The sequence below is a fragment of the Eubalaena glacialis genome, chromosome 2 (assembly GCF_028564815.1).
Source record: "Eubalaena glacialis isolate mEubGla1 chromosome 2, mEubGla1.1.hap2.+ XY, whole genome shotgun sequence".
In the NCBI taxonomy this organism is placed as follows: Eukaryota; Metazoa; Chordata; class Mammalia; order Artiodactyla; family Balaenidae; genus Eubalaena; species Eubalaena glacialis.
The window spans coordinates 73694860-73718010 of record NC_083717.1 but is presented as its reverse complement, the minus strand read 5'-3'; the positions used below and the strand labels follow the sequence as shown (position 1 = coordinate 73718010).

Below are 23151 nucleotides of genomic sequence, written 5' to 3'. Positions count from 1 at the left end.
ATCATTATTCCAAGGTGCCACTCCATATTCAAATCTGGGCCTGGATATTCTGCAGCAACTCTCCAAGTGTTGGTTGCTGATAGTAAATTCATTTTTTAAAAGAGGAGTTTATATTCAAAATCAGAGGAATGTGGGTTCCAGATCTCAGCTGCTGTTTTCTATCCGTGTCTCTCAGTCGTGTCAATTAGCCTTTCTAAATGTCACTTCTTCATTAGTAAAGATGTAGTAATATTACCTACCACATGGGATTTGTGTAAGGATTAAAGAAGGTAATGAATTCAGTGTCCTCCACACAGGGCCTGGTATGTAGAACCACTCAATAAATCCTAGTTCTATTTTTGGCTCCTTCATAATGGATGATGTTTCTGGACTTACCCCCAAGCTTTTAGCATGTTTAATAGGTGCTTATCCTATAGGTGGAACCCTACATCTAAGGGATTTAGGAGATAAGTTATACACATATGAGTCATTTCAGGAATAATACAAAGTGCCAAAGCAAGCAGACAAGGATTCTTTAAAAAGTGTATTGGGAAATGAGAAAGGCTCTGACATTTATTTAATATTGATGTTCCAGACATTATACTAGAGACACATTCAGTATTAGACATCTTTGTGCCACTGCCGAGTGAGGAAAGAGTTTAAAAGTAGATTCTGATGCTCAGAGAAGATGCATGGTCATATGGCTGGTAAAGGGGAAGACATGGATTTGGAACGGCCGGCATACATATGACCACACAGCCTTTGCTCAAGGTGGGCTGGATTTGGGTTTAAAGAGAAAAGGGAGAAGAGCAGCCTTAGAAAAGGAACTAAGGTGGATGGAGTTAGAGTCTGTCATACAGAGTGAAGTAAGTCAGAAAGAGAAAAACAAATACTGTATGCTAACACATATATATGGAATCTAAGGGAAAAAAAAAAAAAGGTCATGAAGAACCTAGTGGTAAGATGGGAATAAAGACACAGACCTACTAGAGAATGGACTTGAGGATATGGAGAGGGGGAAGGGTAAGCTGTGACAAAGTGAGAGAGTGGCATGGACATATATACACTACCGAACATAAAATAGATAGATAGTGGGAAGCAGCCGCATAGCACAGGGAGATCAGCTTGGTGCTTTGTGACCACCTAGAGGGGTGGGATAGGGAGGGTGGGAGGGAGGGAGATGCAAGAGGGAAGAGATATGGGAACATATGTATATGTATAACTGATTCACTTTGTTATAAAGCAGAAACTAACACACCATTGTAAAGCAATTATACTCCAATAAAGATGTTAAAAAAAAAAGAAAGAAAAGGAACTAAGTTTTGGATCAAGATAAGAATTAATAAACTGTGTTGTGGAAACACTGCTTCTTAGATCCCCAGCAGCCCCTGGGATCATCTTTGGTGATCCTGTCCCACCTGTGGAGAACTTTGACTTGCCGACTTCCTGGCACATAAAAGTAACATATAGATATCACTGTGCCTTGCAACAATTAGAAGAGAATGGCTCATCCTATGTTAGCAGTCATGATTTATTCACTCATAATATCACATCGCCCTTGGACAGCACTATTTCTCCATCTTTTAAAGGTATTTTACTGCATGATTAACTATGTATTCAGCAGTAGGTTCTAAGTATGAGCTTTTCTGAAAAATGGATAAATCACAGCTTTTTGCTTAAGAAAAAATGACTGGTTTTGAGCCAAGACAGATATATTACTTTTTATTTTAGGTAACCCAGTTCTCTAAGCTTGAGTGAGGCTTGAAAGTTTCTTTTTTGGACCAAGGCCCTGAAATTTGACACGTATTTACCATCCTTAAACATTTTTAAACACTTTATTTTTAAATTAAAAATAAAATTTTATTGGAGTATAGTTGATTTACAATGTTATGTTACTTTCAGCTGTACAGCGAAGTGAATCAGTTATACATATACATATATCCACTTTTTTGTAAGATTCTTTTCCCATATAGGTCATTACAGAGTATTGAGTAGAGTTCCCTGTGCTATACAATAAGTTCTTATTAGTTATCTATTTTATACATAGTAGTAAAACACTTTCAAATGTCAATTTAAATAAAGAAGAAGGTAAGTCCATGAAGATAATAGAATTTAGATCAACTTAGAAAAAAGTTGCTCAGTGTCTTCATTTTATAGATGACAGAAGTGAGATCAAACAGTGAAAGGATTTTGCAGGGTCATATTGCCAGTTAGTGACATATCCTGACTCCCAAATTAGAGCCCCTTCTTCCTTCATCTGCCATAATACTAATTACACTGGTGAGCTCTCAATTTTCTGTATTATTAAAGAACATTTTGAAAAATGATCACCATCAAAACACAAACATTCCCCTGCCACTCTGATGTAAATTATTTTTGTCTTTATTCACTACTTTCCAGTCTTTGTTCATAAGTATACCAGTACTTATATAGTTTCAAGAATAGTGTATACACACATAGCATTTTTTTCTATTTTTTATTTATGATTATAATTTAGTTGTTCATGTTGCCATTGGCCTTTGGTATCATAGCCCTTAAAGTAAATATATAATAATAAATATCACTATGTCCCTATTGTTGAACACTTTTCACTCTTCCCAATATTTTTTCTTCTTTTGATTTTTTTTCTTGAATAAATTCTAAGTGATGTGATTTCAGGATCAAAGGCTATGAACAAGGTTATGTCTCCTAATACACCTTAATAAACTGCCTTTTCCAGTTTGTTAGTATTTTCTTTTACAAAGTGAAATGGGGAAGAGAAGTACTGTGAGGAAGGGAGAGAAAAACCCGAAATTTAATAGGTTTGTAACTAAAGAACTGAACATGTTTGTAGAAGGCACAGTGTTTCCAGAGATAAAATAGCAAGTGAAAAGGAATGAGTATGGCTTGGTTGCTATGGTAAGTAACACTATTGTTACATATTAATTATTGATATTAAGGACTCTTTCTCAAAGGATTTGCTGGCCTGGGCTGCTTCTGAGCAAGGGTCCTCTTCCTCTCCAGTCTCCTTTTTCCTGTATCAGGGTCTAGTTTGCAGCAAGAGCCTCCAAAGTGCAAAAATGTTATTTCTCTTGGGATTTTAAAAACCCTACTCTCTTTAATTACTGTTTTGTTAAGAGCCCTTCTAAGTGCCTGGAGAAAGAACCGGGAAGAACAATTTGCTCAGATGCATCCATCTTAAAATAACTTGGAGGAGAGTAAACTGATTTCATGCAAATATGTTTTTAGACTTATGCTTTTTAAATCTAATTTTCATTATGAATGTGATTGATGTATTTTTTTTTTAATATCTAACCTGCCATATTTAACCAGGAAGGTTTTGTACAACTACAGACTCTTTCCATGTGTATGACTGGTATAGACTATGGCAAGCGGTGAGAGGGGCATATACTTTAATAGGTTTGGGATATCCTCTGTGGACCTCATTACAGAAGGAAAAGAGTTTGAAAACTACAAATTTGAACTGAAATGTCAGATAATTCACAATCATGAATTAAGCCGCCACCCCAGGCAGACCCAATGATATTAAATTACAATGTCAATAGCATTGTGAAATACTCTGCTTTCCAAATACCTGAGTAAACTCAGCCCTAAGAAAGATGGTCATAGTGTTTGTTGAGCACCCAGTATGAACCCAGCAACTGTGTTGGGCACCCTTGGGGATATTAACAACACAGCATGCTTAGTGATGCAGAAGAAAGAAGATGACAAGAAATAGGAGACACTCGTTCTAGTTCTGGCTCTGCACACCGTGAGTAAGTCACTCCCTCTTTGGGCCCTAATTTCCTCATTTGGAAAATGAGAGGCTTGGAGTAGATCCAGGATAGCAAGTGGATTTTATCTCAGGTGTAAGCTCCACTGAACTTATAGTGGTGGCCTGGAGTGCTATGGTGAAAAGAATGCTAAGACAACATCTGGGCTTAGGGGGAGAGAGCTCTGTGATTGATTAGCTATGTCTGTATAGGTTCACACTGAAGTATGGATACATGTACTACTACTTATTGACCCTGGGCTCATGAGCTCTCCAACTCTGATATTCTTTGATGTTAATGAAGATAAGATTCTTGCCCTGAGTAACTTAAAATCTGTTTGCGGAAGTAAGACCAACAACCAGAAATTAAATAAATTGAATAGATCGAGGTGGAATAATTATGAGGGCTAATTTGTGTGGCACAGATGATAAATGTCAAAATACAGAGAATACAAAGATCAGTTTATCAATTCAGACTTGGGTAGTTAGGGATATTTTCTTGGAGGAAAGAACACTTGAATTGGGTCTTGAACAGGGAAAGATAATACTAAGATAAATACTAAAAAAGATCATATATGATTATAGCACTTTAGAATTTACACATTATCTTGGCATATATTATAAAATTTTGAGAAGATTTCAAGTGTGTTTCATATTTTCAGGATGTTCTATAATTTACAGAGTTTTCACAACCATTGTAACATTTAATCTTCACAATAATCCTAGAAGTAGGTATCATTAGCCATATCTTACAAATGAGGAGCCTGACATTTAGTAAAGTTAAGTGACTTTTCAAGAAATGTCACAAAGTTAATAAGGGGTATAGTGGGAAACAAACCTACCTTACCCACAGTTTAGAACTAGACTAAGGGAGGTGTACTGATTAGGGTTGAGCATTAAAAAAAAAAGTCCCCCTTAACTTAGGAAAAGACTGGTATGTAACTACGGTAATGAGAAGTCGCAAAAACTTCTTTTTTTGAAGCAACTTGCCTCACTGAACATGCTTCTGCAAGCCAACCAATCAGTGTCAACCTTCACTTCTGGAAGCCAGCCAATGAGAGATGGACTCACCTCAGTAAGCCTACCTCTGAGTGACAGCCAATCAACAACAGTCTCAGCTGAGTAACCAAGCGGCTGCGGAGAACGTCATCAGTTTTGCCTCTAAAATTCCTCCAATTCCTGAGCTCCGTGCTTCCCCAAAACCCTACAAGATGTTAGCAGACTTCTCAGCTCAAAATGAATGTGCCTGACCAGCGTATCCCTCCCTTACTATAGTAAGCAATAATCTCAGCTTTGGTTTGTTTATTTATTTATGGCAGTGTTGGATCTTTGTTGCTGCATGTGGGCTTTCTCTAGTTGTGGCGAGCGGGGGCCACTCTTCGTTGTGGCGCGCAGGCTTCTCATTGAGGTGGCGTCTCTTGTTGTGGAGCACGGGCTCTAGGCGCGGGCTTCAGTAGTTGTGGCTCGCAGGCCCTAGAGCACAGGCTCAGTAGTTGTGGCACATGGGCTTAGTTGCTCCGGGGCATGTGGGATCTTCCCGGACCAGGGCTCAAACCTGTGTCTCCTGCATTGGCAGGCGGATTCTTAACCACTGCACCACCAGGGAAGCCCTCAGCTTTGTTCTTTATTTCAGATACTGAGTGGTGGTCTCATCACTTGTTGACGAGGTCCAGTCAAAACAAAGCCGCTTTGGATATTTCAAACAAAGGTAAGAAAATACAGAGGATTGCTTCCATGGGGTGGGAAGGATTGTGTCTGCAAAAAAGGGATGTTGAGATGACCCAGAGATGAATAATTCTAGATGAGGTACAAGCTTCTAAAAGATTGGTTACATGAATGTAACTCATGCCAACCCTTCTTCCAGGCACTGGAATACAGAAAGGAGCAAGGAAGAGAGGTCCCAGCTCCCATGGGATTGAGAACGAACAGTGAATGAGTTTTTAAAAATAGCTAAACAAGGTACGGGAAGTAACATGAAATGACACAACAGAGTGATGTGATAGATTGGGGTCAGGGAAGCCCTGTCTCAGGTGAAGGTGATAATACAGAGGCTGAGGCAGCTCAGGCCAACCCTACTACCATTATAATGCTGTGCCACCAGCAGCATAATGTTGTCCCTCTGGGTCAAATTGTTCCCTCCAAAACGTCAAAATCTCACTGAGATAAGCATTAACAATTCCTTTGTGGATTTTTGTTTTTCTTTTTCTTTAAAGTTGGAAACAGGACAAAGCCCGGAAAGTGTCTGGCTGGCTGATTAGCCAACTGTTTTTCCCGTAAGATACCATAAAGGAGAAGAGAAGGGGAAAAAAAAAAAAAAAAAAGCAACCAAAAAAATCCTGGGGAGGAAAATACAGAACAGATGGTGATGTTTATTACTTCATTAACCTTTGCATATGTGAGAAGTGCTTGCGAAATTTCTAGGAACCGGGCATTGCCAGAAGAAAAAAAAAAATATATATATAAGCTAATTGCTAGTAATAACAGCATCAGTAAACCTAATCACACCTGAGGTGGTTGAGCTGGAAGCAGAAAACCCAGCTATCACATACTTGTAAACCTGTCACTTGTGGTAACCAGAGCTTAAAAAAGAAGGTGGGGGAAGGTGAAAGCTTTTCAGAGAGCAGCTCCTGTTACTATTTCTTAGCAGTGAAACTCTTGATTGTAATAACCGTGAAATGATTCTTTTTTCAAAGCAGGTGTAAAAATTTAAGGAAGAAGTAGGGAAGGCATTTAGGCGGGCGTGATGAGGATGCAAGAGACTGAAGAAGGCTGAGATCATAAATCAGGAGAGATGGCTCCTCTTCTGGTTCTGCTCTAGCAGGATGTGTGCGTCCTCTGGGCCCAGGCCCCCGAATATATGTAAATGGAGCATTGGACCAGAGTGGTGGTTTCTTTTTTTTTTTTTTTAACTGTATAGCACAGGGAACTATATCCAATATCTTGTAATAACCTATAATGGAAAAGAATCTGAAGAAGAAGAGAGGGATTATATATATGTATAACTGAATCACTTTGCTGTTCACTTGAAACTATCAGGCCATTGTAAATCAACCATACTTCAATTTTTTAAAAATTAAAATTTTAAAAAAGAGGGTAGAAGATACTACAATATTCAAAGTGATGTGTAGCAACCAAAGGGAAATGTAATATTTCCTAGGAGACAAGATTTTATAGCATTCCTGGATCTTTTTTGTATCTGATTGTTGAGGTCTTGACAGCTTTTCAGTTGAGGAATACGGTCATGTCTGTTAAACAAATTGTAGCTCTTCCAGAGTGGTGGTTTCTAAATGGACTTTTTAGCTGCTGAATCTTTTCTTCAAATATAATCTTATGCAGAAACCTAACATCAGTGCTAATTTTAAAGATGAAGTTGCTCTGGTTGATGAAGAAGTGATGGGCCCAGAAACCCATTCATTCATTCAGACACTAATTCAACAGATATTTTTTGAAATCCTATTATGTGTCAGGCAGTGTTCTAACTGCCTGGAAAACATCAGTGAGCAAAACAGATAAATATCCCTGCCCTTATGAAACTTACTTTTTAGCAAGGGGAGTAAATTGTTTAGACAATAAACAGAGTAAATCAACATATAGTAAATATGTATGGTATGTTAGAAGGTGATAAATATAACAGGAAACAGAAAAGTATACCAGAGGAAGGGGAATCCAGAGTGCCCAGCTGATATGGGGAAAACTGCAATAGAGAAGGTAGTCAGGGAAGTTCTCATAGAGAAAGTGAGGTTTGAACAAAGATTTGAGAAGGGAGCGAGGAAACCACCAAGCAGGTGTCTGGGAGAAGAGCATCCAGGAGAGAGAGCAAAGGCCCTGCATGGAAGCACACCTGCACAGTGGAGCAACGACAAAGATGCCAGGGTGGCAGGAGGGCAGTGAGTGACGAGGAGAGGAGCAGGAGAAGAGATTGGAGAGATAAAGGGGACTAGACTGTGCAAGGCCTTGAAGAGTCTGGCCGGGAATCTGGCTTTTATGCTGAGTGAAATGGGGAACCACGGCAGGGTTTTGAACTGAGGAATTGCCTAATGTGACTTCTGTTTTAACAGGCTCACTGTAGCTGTTGCGTTGAAAATAAGCTAGATGGCAATGAGGATGAAAGCAAAGAGACTAATTCAGGGCAGAAATGAGGTGGCCCAGATCAGGGCGGTAGCATTGGAGATGGTGAGAAATATGTCCGGGGTCTGGACATAGTTTCAAGGCCCCACCCCTTAGCCTCCTACTCACTCCCATAGCTGCTTCTGGGGTCCTCCTGGAATCCCTTGGACTTCTAGAGCATAGTTTGCAAATCCATGGGCATCCTGACCCGCCAGCTTCCCTACTGGCCCTGGTTCCTATCTCCAGTAGAGCCAGAGCACTAATCACGAATGTTCAAAGAGCTGCCCAGGGAATGGTATGATCTGCTGGACCTAACTTTTTCTCTAGCCCAAACATTTAAGTTTTGGATAATGAGAAATGTTTTGGCTTATAAGTCATCACCGGAGTCTACCTCAAGCCTCCACACCAGCCGTTCTGGCTTGGAGGACAGCCTCGTGTGCCTCACTGCAGGCAAGAATTCCAATGAGGGCCTCAAATGTGCAGTAGGCCCTCATGTACATGTTCCATCCTTCCTCCTCCTGTGGATGACAGAAAGGGACCAGCATACACTCAAGACCCAGATCCCTCCACAGACGGCCTCTGGGCTTTCTGCACTGTCATATTGGTAATAACTCCATGTATTCCATACAGAAAGTTCTCAAAGGAAATAGGTTGTGTTGATTCAAATCCATACCAGTAGCTCCACATAAAAACAACATTATAAGCAGCAAAATTGCAGAGTCATAAAGGAGGATGGAGTTTTGTTTTTTGTCCACTTTAGTTGAATCTTATAAGCTGCTTGTGAATTGATCTGAGGGGCACATAGGGCCCACCTGGCTAAATTATTTATCCCATAGGCTTCTATTATTTCTACAATTATCCAAATTTAAGCCAGGATGACAGAATTTATCTCAAATATCAAATGTGATCAATTAGTAAAGGTTATCTGGAGCAATGTGTTGAGAAGGTTAGTGAAGCCACATCCAGGTTCAACAACAAGAAATAAAAAAGAACTGTAATTGATTAATAGTGTCTGCCATGGACGTGGTAAGAAGGTATTGTTACATATTTTATTCCTATTTTAAGCCTTTCTCTTATGTTCAAAAGCCCTATATTTAGAAGGTACCATTTAAAATAGAAATGGACAGAAAAAAATTACTAGTAATGAAACCAGTTGAACATCCATTCACATGTTATATATGTTTTGAGGGGTAAACTCCATTTCTTAAGTATGTATCTCAATCCTTAAATTGGATGTAGCCTGGCCCAAATCTGCTTGATTAGGAAATAATTGTTGAATGCAAATCTGATAACATTCAACCCAGCTGTTTTGTCTATTGCCTTTTGGCATCATATCTTTCACGGAAGTTACTTTTTGAGCACCCAGTGTTTTCAAGGCACGATTCAGGTACTTTCCATATATTATCTCAAATTCTCACCACAATCCAGCAGAGTAGGTGTGACTTATGTCTGTTTTACAGAGAAGACTCTGGATTGTCACACAGGTACAGGTGGCAGATAAAGGTTCTGAACCCACCTCCCATGCTTTGCTCTTTCTTTTCAAATTTGAAATTGGCGCTATGAGCTCATGCACATAATTTGCAGAGGTAAATTATCTACTAATGGATGTCACCAGCTGACAAAATGATGAAGTTGTTCATCTCATAGATGACTCTAGTAGCATAAGCCTGATGATCTTTGTGATTTCACTAAGTAAAGCCCCAAGGGCTATTAACACTGATTCAATAAATGCTGAAGCCCTTACCCAATCATTTGTTTGCATCCTTCAATAAAATGGAAATGTCAGCTGGATGTGACGCACCTCATTCTGCTGGTGATATTTTGAAAGAGATGACTGTTTTCTCAGAGCTCATATTTCCTCTCCGGTCCCCTCCCTTCGCCACTCCTCCCCAAGCCACCACCTGTTGGATGGTTGCTGGGAAGAAGGTCAGGTTTCCAGATGCTGAGCCAGGACTGGGAAATTTCCCAGAAAGTGTGCCTGATATTCAGGTCTACAGTTCTGATTTTATAGGGCAGAAACATTTAATTGCAGGTTTCCACTGTCACAGATAATATGAATTTAGGGCATAAAAAGCAAAATTCCAAATGAGTACTTTTGCCTTATACATCTTTAATAAAGCTTGTGAGAGGGGTCACCGAGTCAAAACATAGCAGGCTTCACCCACAAGCATTTAACCCATAAGTGCCTACTGTGTGCTCTTCCTCACATACTGTGTGATGTAGTCATCAGCCTCTTTAGAGGTTGCAAGGGGAACAAAGGACCCAGGATTCACAGACCTTAAACTCTACCCAGAGAGGCAACATGGACACCGAAAACATTTGGAGAACATCAGGTTGATAACAAATAACACTATACAGTAAGCGACAGATCCTGCTCTAAATGCCTTACATATATTAACATGTTAATACATGCAACAACATCAAGAGCTAGGTACTATTTTTTATCCCCATTTTACAAACAAGGAAACTGAGGCTGAGGTCACACTGCTAACAGAGGTCAAGCTAGAATTTGAACCCAGACTCTTAACCACACTCTGTGTTGCCTCTTATGTTACCTGCTTGGTGAAGTGGCCAGAAGGGTAAATAAAGCTGAGACAATGGGGAATTTAATGTAGCCTGTGTAATGCAGGAGGGCTTCAAGGAGGAGGCATGAATTCCTATGTCTGCATCTCTCATATTGGAATCTTGGAAACCTGACTGAGGCTCTGGGGTGCAACTTCCTAACTTCGAATGTCAGCTCTACCTCTTACTAGCTTTGTGACCTTGGACACATTTCTTAACTTCTCTGTGTCTGTTTCCTCAACTATAAACTGGGGGTAGTATTTCTATTAGGCTATACAAGTTCTGGAGTGGTTGTAAGAACAAAATGTGACACTGGGAGTAAAGGGCTTAGCATAGCTTTAAACATCATACAAGCTTAGTGAGTATTCACTGTTATTGCTATTACTATTATTGTTTACAGTTAGGTACAGGGTTCAGATAACTGTTGCCTTATGCTGGCAAGAAGGGTGCACAGGGTATTGTCAAGCAGGATGGGAACTTGGATCTTCAAAAGATATTTGGCCACAGCAACCACAGTCTGTGGTTCTCTCTGTCTCTCTCTCCATCTCCAACTCTCCTACTGTGATCAGGTTTCTTCCATGGAGTGGAGAAAATGATGGGTGGAGGCCATGGATGCCAACATTTTCAGCATATACTCAACTAACCTAATGACCCCAGAGGAAAGAAGAGCAACACGGTCCCCAAGGAAGCCTCTGATTGGCTCGGCATAGTCATGGGACCCTCCCTGGGCCAATCACCATGGCCAAGGAAGGGTACCACTGTTGGCAGTAGGACCAAGAACCTCACGGAGTAGCGGAGGGGCAGTTCCTCCAAGGAAGGGGGTGTTATCTCAGGAGAGACAGCACAGGGATGTGAAGCAAAAACAACAGATGTTAGTCCTCCAACACCCACCCCTAGTACATAAAAATAGGCTTACTTTGCCACACATGGGAACATAACTTTATTAATAACCAAATATCATTATTTGTGGTGAAGGAAAAATTACTACGTTTGTCAACTTGGAAGCTTGAAACCAACAGCAGCAAAAAGTAAAGAAGATATTCTGTCAAGGCAAAACAAACTTTAAAATGTGAATCAGATCATTGATAATTTTATAACTTCCTTTTTTCAGCTGCCTAGCTTTTAATTCTAAGTTGTGGTAACTTGTTAAATTTTCTTGTCCTCCAGAGTTCCTTAAAGAGTTTTTATTTGGGAAGAAAGAAACTATTCTGCTAGTAATGCAAGTTGTCAAAAATAAAACTTGCAAAGAATATGCTTCAAAAAACCTTGCCCTCGTTTCATGGTATGTACTGCTATCGTAGCACATTTACAGATAATTTCAATTTCTCTTTTTGATGATCTTGGGTAAATGATAATGATGTGCAGGTTATTTGAAATATATCTCTTATACCTTTTGCCGAATTTGTATTGCTTGATTCAATACATTTTTCTTGAAGTTATACTATGTTGTTTTCACCAATTTAAATGACATCATTTGGAGTCTGGAATGTGAACAAGTCAGTACTGTTCTAACCCTTGAACTCTTATGACTTTCTGAGTGGTCCTTTGACTTTATTAGTGCACTTTAATCATGAGAACAGTATTGAAGTGCTCCTAAAGGAAAATATGATTGTTGTATTTATGTCAAAGAACTAATTAAAGCCATAATTTTTTTTCTTAGTTTCTGAGAAGGTCACATCCTATGTGCATTGTCAGCTGAAAAATAAAAGCAGCTCACCGGGAAATCACTAGAAAAAAAATGCTCAGTAGTCACTCTAAAAAGTGATATATCTTTCAACTGGCCTCAAGATAAAATTGAGTCTCTTTCAAGGCAAGAGGTTACACTTTCCAGCAAGATTCTGATTCCAAAGCAGTCATGTTTATGTAGGAGAAAATCATGTAAGCCCCAATTTTTCAAGTGTCTAAGGTGCGTGCATCTTTCTCCAAATCCTCATATCTCACATGATTACTATGATATTGGTAGGAGACCAGTTGAATCCCTATTGGAAAACCATATGCAATAAAGTTAAGTAAATTATCTACAGCAAGTTGCTAATCCAAAAGCAGCAGCCAGGGAAATATACAGCACACTTTCTTTTCACAAACTTAAATTATGACTGTCTCAAGGGGCCATGTCCTAATCCGTTTTATATTTCCCTCCTTACACATAGTAGGTGATTAATAGTTGTTTGCTGATTTATTTATTTATTTATTTGGCTGCGCCGGGTCTTCATTGCAGCACTCAGGATCTACTTCCCCGACCAGGGATCAAACCTGGGCCCCCTGCATTGGGAGCGTGTAGTCTTAACCACTGGACCACCAGGGAAGTCCCGGCATTTGCTGATTTAATACAGAGTCAGAATGATTACAATCAGCAGTGACCAGGAGGTAGCCATGGCCTGAATCATACAGACCAAAAAGTCCAGGACTGCCTCTAGGTTTGAGCCTATTGTGTACTGGGGGTGGGGGAGGGGAACATTCACATTGTAGACAGTACAGATCTGTGGATTTATTATGACCAAATCAGCATGTTACGGCGTTTTCCTACAGAAGTGTCTAGGGGGTGCCTATTAGTAACTTACAGGAAGGCACCATCATCACCATCGTATGGGTTAGCAAGGCTCTGGACAGAGGAATTGATGGATGGGCATTCAACCTTGAAGAGATCTTGAATCTTTAAATCACTGCAAGTGGGAGGAACAGCAAGAGGAATCCTGCTGAATAAGCAGTTGTTGCACTTGCGGTAAAAAGTTTAGGAGTCAATCAATATGCATCCTCTCGTGGGGTACGTGATAGAAACCTCTGCTCCTCCCTCTCCCTGGCTCACATCCCAGTCAGTGGACTCTGTGTCACTTGCCTCTAGAAGGAGGGGGTAGGTGAGAGAGTGGGATGTTAATGATGCTCAGAACCACAGCAGCTGGGTCACGGCCCAGGAAAGCCACATCAGCCAGGCAGGCGCTGGTCAACAGCCTTCAGCTCAGGCCCTGAGGTCGCACCCGCATCAGAGTGGGGAGGGAAGACAGGCTCTTGACAGAACAGCTGGGGGACCGGCAGATTAGATCGTTTCATGGCTTAAAGCAGTGGTTCTTAATGGGGTGATATATCTCTGGGGGCATTTTGGTAATTTGAAGAAGGGCTTTTGGTCAGCACGATGATTATAGGAACACTGTGCACATGTGGTGGATAAACTGGGGATACTAAATGACCTGCAGTTTGACAGTCCCAGACAACGAAGAATTTTCCCAAGTCTGGCATGACGTTTGAATGTTCCACCAGGTATTCACATACTGGAAAAACCTCTTTATCATTATACAAGCCTAGAACCTACCTCTGTTTTTACATATAGCATGAAGTAGGTTTTTTGTTTGTTTGTTTGTTTTTTATCCTTTTTCTTTTCCCATTTAGGTTGTTACATAATATTGAGCAGAGTTCCCTGTGCTATACACAGTAGTTCCTTGTTGGTTATCCATTTTAAATATAGCAGTGTGTACATGTCAGTCCCCAATTCCCTAACTAGCCCTCCCTCCACCCTTCCCCCTGGTAGCCATAAGTTCCTTCTCTAAGTCTGTGAGTCTGTTTCTGTTTTGTAAATAAGTTCATTTGTATCATTTCTTTTTAGATTCCGCATATAAGCGATATCATACAATATTTCTCTTTCTCTGTCTGACTTACTTCATTCAGTATGACAAACTCTAGGTCCATCCAACATGAAGTAGGTTTTGCTTTGTTTTAACAGAAACACTGATTTTTCCAAGAGTACAACTACCATGCAAATCAGTACTTTGTTTTGTCTGGAAATATATCAAAAGTTGTTCATCACTGTGGAGAATCACTCCACTTGCTGGCTTTGTACTGCACACACCTGTGTTAGTTTGTACTTAGAACTGTCTCACGTAAAAATGTAACAGAAGACATGTGAAACTCCCTTTTGCAGATTTAGTAGATTCTTAAGCAGATTTAGATCCAAATATTATTAAAATATGGATATATATTAAATGCATAAACATCATGGAATTTCCTTAATAAAAGTTTTTCTTAATATTTACAATTTTACTATCACTTATTTATAATTTTTTAGAACAATGATAAGGAACCTAGTATTGCAATTATACATTTAGGGTTGCCTGGGTTCTTTTCCATCTTACTCTACAAGGACCTTCAATGTCTACTCTTGAATGACTGTTCTTCTTCCAGTCTATCTTTTACCCTCCAACACTATTGAAGTATATCGTCCCCAAAGTTGTTCTCACGTACTAGAGATGGAATTTATAAAAAACGAAAAAAAATACTCACCATGTGGCAGGATTTCAAAATAGGAAGGTTTCCATAAAACTCTGTCCCTCCTCAGTTCATCTCATAACAAAAGCAACAACTGATACTACGTTTATGAATAAGTCCCAGCTTATTAGGGAGACGGTGTCACACTTCCTCATTTTCTCCACTATATTAGTATGTAGTTTATCTTGGCATGTTATCCCTACTTCAGTTAAGGTTACTTCCTGCTTTCTCTTATCACAGATAAATGGCTCTGGTCTGCTACTATGTATCCTCACACTAGTTCCTCCTTCAGCAACCTGCCCAGCTACTATTGCTCTTTCATTCTCCCTTATATCTTGTATATTGGGTGGTATCTTATCTGTTTCCTTCTTTTAAAGCCTGACTCATTTATTAAGCATAGGTGCAACCATCTGACCAATTCACTATGTCTTTTAGTGAAATTGTTCCATACCATTTCAATGTTGAAATAAATTTTATCATTATTACATTTATTTCTCCATTATAGTTGTGGTATTATATTACTTTTTTAAAGTTATAAGTATAGGTAGGTCTTATTTATGAATTTTATTTCAGGACCTATTTAAAAGAGTTTTTAATATTTTAAAATTTTTGGCTGTGTTGGGTCTTTGTTGCTGCACGCGGGCTTTCTCTAGTTGCGGTGAGCGGGGGCTACCCTTAGTTGCGGTGTGCAGGCTTCTCATTGCGGTGGCTTCTCTTGTTGCGGAGCACGGGCTCTAGGCGCGCGGGCTCAGTAGTTGTGGCTCATGGGCTCTAGAGCACAGGCTCAGTAGTTGTGGCACACGGGCTTAGTTGCTCACGGCATGTGGGATCCTCCCAGACCAGGGATCGAACCTGTGTCCCCTGCATTGTCAGGCAGACTCCGATCCACTGCGCCACCAGGGAAGCCCTCAGGACCTATTTTATTTGCTATAAAATCTAAAGATACAAACTGCCAAGGCCAGGTGAAGAATACACTTTGGCTGGAAATTCCAGAGTATCTTGGATACTTGTCCTTCTTACAGCCAGGCAAGACCTTTATTTGGCCCACAGTCACTGGACGGGAATTAAGTATGGGGCAGTGGAGGTGGTGGTAGAGCACGTCCTCCCTTCCCCATGGTTAGCAAGGTCCAGCTAGTGCTCCAGGCAGTAGATGGGAGTCTACTGCAAAGTCGGACCTGGAGAGCAGTCATGATGCTGCTTTAGAAATAGGTTACCTGAGGACTTCCCTGGTGGCGCAGTGGTTAAAATCTGCCTGCCAATGCAGGGGACACGGGTTCGATCCCTGGTCTGGGAAGATCCCACATGCCGCGGAGCAACTAAGCCCGTGCGCCACAACTACTGAGCCTGCGCTCTGGAGCCCGTGAGCCACAACTACTGAGCCCGTGAGCTACAACTACTGAGCCCGCATGCCTAGAGCCCGTGCTCCGCAACAAGAGAAGCCACCGCAATGAGAAGCCTGCGCACTGCACAAAGAGTAGGCCCTGCTCGCCGCAACTAGAGAAAGCCCGCACACAGCAACAAAGACCCAACGCAGCCATAAATGAATGAGTGAATGAATGAATGAATGAATAAATAAATAGCTCTGCAGCATGTGGGATCTTCCCGGACCAGGAATCGAACCCGTGTCCCCTGCACTGGCAGGTGGATTCTTAACCACTGTGCCACCAGGGAAGCCTCTAATTTTTAAAAAAAAATTTTAAAAACAAGAAAGAAATAGCGATTTCTGAGATCCAGAGCCTGCATTCTCCATCTCACCTGCATGTCGGTAGTTTCTGAGACACTTGATTGTTTACCCACTCACTCGGCCATACTTATTTATCTTCAGGTAAACATGTAGCAAGGATTTCCAGCTGAACCTAACTGGGATTCAGAGAATGGTGCTGGGCCAGTGCCCCACCCACCCCACTGATTCAGTCAGGGTCTAACCAGGAAAACAGAAACGACCCTGAGTACTTAAAATCACAGGACTTTAAGGCAAGGAATAAATTACACAGGTGTTGGGAAAGCAAAGAGCCAATAGAAGAAAGTGATCTAAGAACAAGCAAGCTCAGGAGAGGCAAACCCACGCTGGTATCTCTTTGCATGTGTTGATAAGCATTGGAAGAAGGAGATCTGGGAGGAAGAGGAAGAGAGATTAGAGCTAGAGATGACAGTTTATCAACCCTCTAAATTTAAGGATGTCTGAGCCGGGGACCAGGGATACTACTAGGATTTTCCATGACTTAGTACTACTTTCTCAGTAAACAGAGCTGTGACTTGGCCCTGGATGATTACATGTGACAGAAATTCCTCCAAGCTGACAATACAGAGGACACTTTCTGTGGTTTCAGAGTTGATGCAGTGTCTTCTATTTTTATCTTCCTTAGATCATCTGAGTCAGTTTCTAGGAAGCGTAGGCAGCTGGACATCCATTCTTTTGCCTCTCTCTTTCCCAGTATTCTCCCAACAGATCCAGATTTTGTGTGTGCAGGGCAAATTCCCAAACAACTGCATCCAAAGAGTTTCAGATCTCTTCCAAACCCAAATTAACAGATTTTTAGAGCACTTTAACTATTCTTTTATTATTTTTTCATTAAAATGCTATGCATAAGCAAAAGGAGGTGAGTCCTAAAGTGAGATATTTGCAAGTGGTGTGATGGTGGGCACACCAATGAATAGCTTTAAACGTTAGATTCCTCAGTGCTAAAATAGGAATATTAAAGCTTACCTTGCAAATAAGTTATGGGAAGCAACTTCTACAATGTCAGGGATATAGTGGGTATCCAACAAATAGTACGTGTTATTACCAAAATGATCTGTGACAGTATTTAATTTTCACTGAAAGATTTGTGGCAATAGATGAAAACAAATATTTGGTAAAACCATCTTAAAAACAGAAGAGTCCTGGGACTTCCCTGGCAGTACAGTGGTTAAGACTCCACACTTCCACTGCAGGGGAGATGGGTTCAATCCCTGGTCGGGGAACTAAGATCCCACATGGTCAAACCCAGTGGCTTTCAATTTTTTTTTCTTATCATGACCCACAATAAATAATACATTTATATCATAATATATTTCATGCATGAAACTAAAATAAATACTACATGGAACATTCCTACTCTTACTACATGTGAAGGATGCTGATGTTTTCTATTCTATGCATTCTTTTTTAAAAATGTGTTTAGAAGGAAGTCTGCCTAATTCATTGACGTCAGAGGAAGTCAAGCAGCCACGAACAACTCAAAAGGAAGTTATTGCTCGCCAGGGGCTTAACATGAATGTAAACCCTAACCTTAGCTACATTCACTGGGTTTTACTACCAGAATACAAGTTCTAAATCATACAACTGCTTGTCATGTAACATTTGGGCAAGCTTGGAGGAGTCCCATTGACAGGGACTTGTCTCTGGCTGAGTCATTAAAGATGGCATATGTCCCAACATCTCTATTTGCATCCACCAGGAGAGTGTTAGTGATTTTTCTGTTTTAAGCAGTGAAGGATTTGCCTTTGCATTCAAGGTGATTTCTGAGCCCCCTAATTGCCAATAGGTTTGGTGCGATAAGTACGCACTTAGTGAAGTCACATTATAAAATGAGTTGCTCAAATATTTAATCAGCTGTGCATATAGCCCAGCCACATGGTTCCTTCTGTATAGCATTCTGTCCACCATGGTGAGGAGTTGCTATGGGTTACAGCTCTCCTGTCAAACATGAAAAAGCTGGATTCGGGAGATGAGTTCCAGCAATGGCTTCCTCTTAACTGAAGAAAGATTCACAGGTAAGACTCTTGGGCCAAGAGTGCAAAAGTCATGGATTCTTGTCACACATATCCTTAATAGTTTTCTGGGAATCATCAGTTTTTTCCTCAGCTTCATTCATTCAGAGGGAAGAGCATATATTCTGCACCAAGCATGTGCTGAGACCTTACATAAAGGTTAAAATAATTTCTCCAAGGATATCTAGTCAGCCAGTGAAAGAACTGAGATTCTAAGTCTAAGTCTGTCTTGCTTATTTTGAGTGCCCATTATGTGGCCAGGCATTGTTGGGGAAAATGCAATATAAAAAGAACTTTTGAAGGACCTTGAAGTCTAGTGGAGGAGGAGGTAGGTCCATAAACACACTGACATAGACTAAAAAAAGAGTTCTCATGAATGGAATGAGCAAAGTAGCGTGGGAGATCAAAAGGCTGAATGACTAATTCTGTCGTGAGTTTTTGTGCTCTCTCTCTTTCTCTTTCTGTCTTTCTCTCTCTGTCTCTCTCTCTGTTTATATATAGGGATTCTTGGTGTCCTGGGAGGTTTGAGAAGCAAGATTAATAAAAATTACAAGCCAGACTCCTATTGAATATGAACTTTATTTTTTAGTAATGAAATCCTAGTATTTCCAAGCCTTGCCTCATAAGAAGGGCCCTCCCAACTCAAACATTCTACGTATTAAATGTGACTCGAAATAGGTGGGTCACTGGGTTAAGGTTTATGAACCTTTTTTGCTGTAAAGAGACTGGCTTGTCTTGCCCTTGGCTGGGCTCACTATTTACTCTTAAAAGTCAAGAAGCTGGATGTCTTCCCCTTTTTAAGAGAATCAAATTCAGTTTTTTATTCATCCTCCTCAGTTCCGTTTCTGGTGTCTTCTTTCCTTTGGTAGTAATCTTGATGTCTTTCAATTGAACAATGGAACATGAATTCCCTTTTCCCACATATTACGAAGGAGCAAAGAAGGCTGAATTTAGCCAAGTTTTCTCCCTCTTTCTGAACTAGGTCACACAGTGCTGCAATCCCTTGGACACTTTTAATACTTTATCAGACCTCACACCTACATCTCTTTCCCAAAAGTTTCAACAAAAGACTAATTGAATATCATGAATTCTGACTGAGTCTCGTGCCCATCCCAGAGCCAAAGGTGGTGGCCAGGAGGTCTTGGATATGGGACAGGTGCTCCAACCCTGAATTTTGGAGGTAGGTCCCATTCCACTATACAGACTAATAAAGGGAGAAGAGAGGAAAGACCAAAAATACTGTCACTAGAAATAGGGTGAATAGATGTTGGGCTACCCTAAAATAACTACCATGAGTATAGAAGAACCTACCCAGGAACTGTAGAAATCTTGGGGAGGGCATTATATTTTTTAACAAAGCCTGGAATAGGAATTTGAGCTAAGTCTTATAGAGATCTTAAGAGGCAGGGGAGTCTAATACGTAGTTTGCATAGGGAAAAGAATGAGATAAGAGTAGATCTACCATGAAGCTAATGAAGCTTAAACTTTCACATTTGACAGCAATCCTAAAAACGTTATATGACACTACCATTAATGAACTATGACGCTGAAACAAACTTTTCTAAGCCATCAGTAATAAAATATTTAAATCATCCATACTAAAGGAAAGACTATCTTTCTTTCCTCACTATAAAAAAATGATACTATTCAATTATTGTAATATAAAGAGGTGATCAAATAGTATATAGACTAAAACATGGGGAAAGTACTTTCAAGGTGTGTCAGATATTAATTAAATAAAATGTGCTGTTTACCCGGATTTTGTGATGTTTGTGGTATTTGTCAGGTCTTTCCCGTTTGTAATTTGTGATGACTTCTTTTCTCATTCTAATTAAATGTTGACATTAGTACTTATATATTTGTAATTATTGTTCATTTTCCTAAAAAGAGCACCAAAATCGTGTAAGCTACAGATCTCACAGGACCTGCATCTATTCCTGGATTCTTCCTTTGGCAGGGCCCAGAGGGTGGCTCAGAGCTGCAAGTTCACTTCCAGTAGTCCCAGCAATTTCTGGCCAGACATCCTCACACCACAAACCCAAGGAGGAGAAAGTGTCTGTGCCCCTGCATTCCCAGCTTAATTCCCAAGGTTACTTTTCTTGGACAAGCTTAATTGCCCTCCCTCCCCTTGAACCAACCATCATATGGGGAAGGGATATGTTGACTGGTTTAAGCCAATCACAGCCCATTCCTGGGTTGGGGGTGAAATCAATCCCACCCAAACCACACAAATAAGAATAGAGACAGAGGGGTAATTTTCCAAAGAAACTAGGTGTCCTGGTACCAGGGAGGAAGGGACTAAATGCTGGACAGAAAGCAGTAGGTATCCCAGAGCTGGGACCTTCCTTGAGTGTGAAATTTAAGAGGGCACCAAAAATTCAACAAGTTAAATAATATTTTAATGCACTATTTTTAAAAACTGAACTAGCAAACTGCAGCCTGAAAGCTGGTTGCCTTTTTCTAAAAAAAATATGGAACTCTTCATAAATTTGTGTGTCATCCTTGCACAGGGGCCAGGCTAATCTTCTCTGCATTGTTTCAATCTGAGTATATGTGCTGCCAAAGTGAGCACCTGGCCGCCTGTTTTTATTACAGTGGCTGGGCTGCCTCCTTTGGGAGTTAGGCTCTGCCTCACGACTGCCTGCAAAATTGTTGATGTTCTAGAAGAAACTGTCTGGTCCCTGAGGCTTCTTGGAACCCAGGAATTGTGAGATGCTCTTTTCCTATGACAACTCTAAATTGGCCTCCTGACTCAGAGAGGTGTGGGAAAGCAGAGGATGCCCCATGTCCCTAACAATTAAGATCAAACTCCATATTAACAGCACAAGCCATTCACTAGATTTTGAAGAAAGAAGAATGGTGGGAGGCCTTGGATTCAAGCTAAGCCTCTGCCTAATATCTCTAGCCCCGCACTCAGGCTCCTCCACCCCAAGCTGATGAGGGCAGGCTCAGCCAGCTTGCTGGCGATACAACGTGAAATCTGCTGGGGACAAATGGAGGAAGAGGCAGACCCTGTCCAGTTTGCTGCCAGACCAAGGCAGTCCTCGCTATTCTGTGTGGGCACGTTATGGCTTCAGTTACTGAGCCAGGCTTTATCCTCTGTGACAGCTCATAAAAAATCAACACAGTCTTAAATGCTATCAGAAGCCTGTGCTTAGAAACAGCTTGTGTTGATGAAAGGGAGAAAGGCATCTTTCCTTCTAATCGCATGTGTGACTAGAAAGCCAGTATTTCATTAACAGGACCACAGGTAGCCAGTAGAAGAGACTAGTAACTCATAGGGAAGCCAAACATGTCACTTTAAATAACAATCTCTATTTACTTCTAAGAAACACATTCCTGGAAACGTCATTAAGAGCCATTTGTCAGCTCTGTGACCCTGGTGAGTCAACTGGACACTTAACCATTTGGGTGCTCGGTCTCTCCAGGTGTGAGGTGAGGGACAGGACTTGACTGATCATCTCTGAGGTCCTTTCCAGCTCTGGCATGCTACAGTCCTACCAGATGGGGGGTCATTTCCCTTCCCTCCCTTCCCAAGCAGAGGTAGGCAGCCCCATAACAGCTGTGGCGCCAGAGGACCAGGGCAGGAAACATGGTCAGGGCATAAAACCTGTATATACTGGCAAGTAGGACTGATGTGCAAAATAAATTTGCACTGTCACCTACTATTAGAACTTAGTTTAAAATAATCTCAGGGGGACTTCTCTGGTGGCGCAGTGGATAATACTCCATGTTCCCAATGCAGGGGGCCCAGGTTTGATCCCTGGTCAGGGAACTAGATTCCACATGCATGCCGCAACTAAGAATTCACATGCCACAACTAAGGAACCCATGTACTGCAACTAAGGAGCTGGTGAGCTGCAACTAAGGAGCCCTGGAGCCACAACTAAGGAGCCCACCTGCTGCAACTAAGACCCGGTGCAACCAAATAAATAAATAATAAAAAGTATAAAATAAAATAATCTCAGGAATGTATTACATTCCCAAATAATTTTTTTTCTACACACTTGTGATAGTTTGGGTCCTCTGAGAAGCAGATGCCAAGAGGGGAGGGAAACACCTGTGAGGGAAAAGGAACAGGGGGAACTGGGGGAGGTGGAGAGAACCTCCAGGACCCAAAGCAAGTCTGTCAGCTGTGAAGGGAGAGGGAGACACAGGAAGGCTGGGGAGGAAGGGTCTCAAACCTACAGCACCATTCTGAGAATGTTTCAGATAGACTGAAATCATTTTCCTAGGGCTGCCAGAACAAAAGACCATGGACTGGGTAGCTTAAAGAATGGAAATTTCCCCACAGTTCTGGAGGCTACAAGTCTGAGATCAAGGTGTTGGCAGGACTGGTTTTATTCCGAGGGCTTTCTTCTTGGCTTGTAGATGGCTGTCCTCTCCCTGTGTCTGCACTTCATCTTCCCTCTGTATAGTCCTGTACCCTAATCTCCTCTTCTGATAAGAACACCAATCGTATTGGGTTAGGGCCCACCATCATGATCTCATTTTAATTTAATTACCTCTTAACAAGTCACATTCTGAGGTACTGGGGTTAGGACTTCAACACATGAATTTGGGGGGACACAATTCACTCTGTGACAGACAGGTAGGGTGTCCTCAAGCCAAAGTTGCCCATTAGAGGAGCCATGCATCTCACAGCAACGGGACTGCATGAATATCCCCACCATGTTCTGTCCTTGGCTGGAAGCAGCCCGCAGGAAGCTTGGCCTTGTGCAAACACCATGGTGGATTCAAAG

The 23151-nt window shown here is 41.1% G+C and overlaps 1 non-coding gene across 1 annotated transcript; it reads right to left on the bottom strand.

The window, feature by feature from the left end:
* Nucleotides 1-20874: 20874 nt before the first annotated feature.
* Nucleotides 20875-20981, bottom strand: LOC133085913 (U6 spliceosomal RNA). The gene has a single exon (XR_009699712.1). It is a non-coding gene; the product is annotated as a U6 spliceosomal RNA (small nuclear RNA).
* Between the last annotated feature and the right edge of the window lie 2170 nt (nt 20982-23151).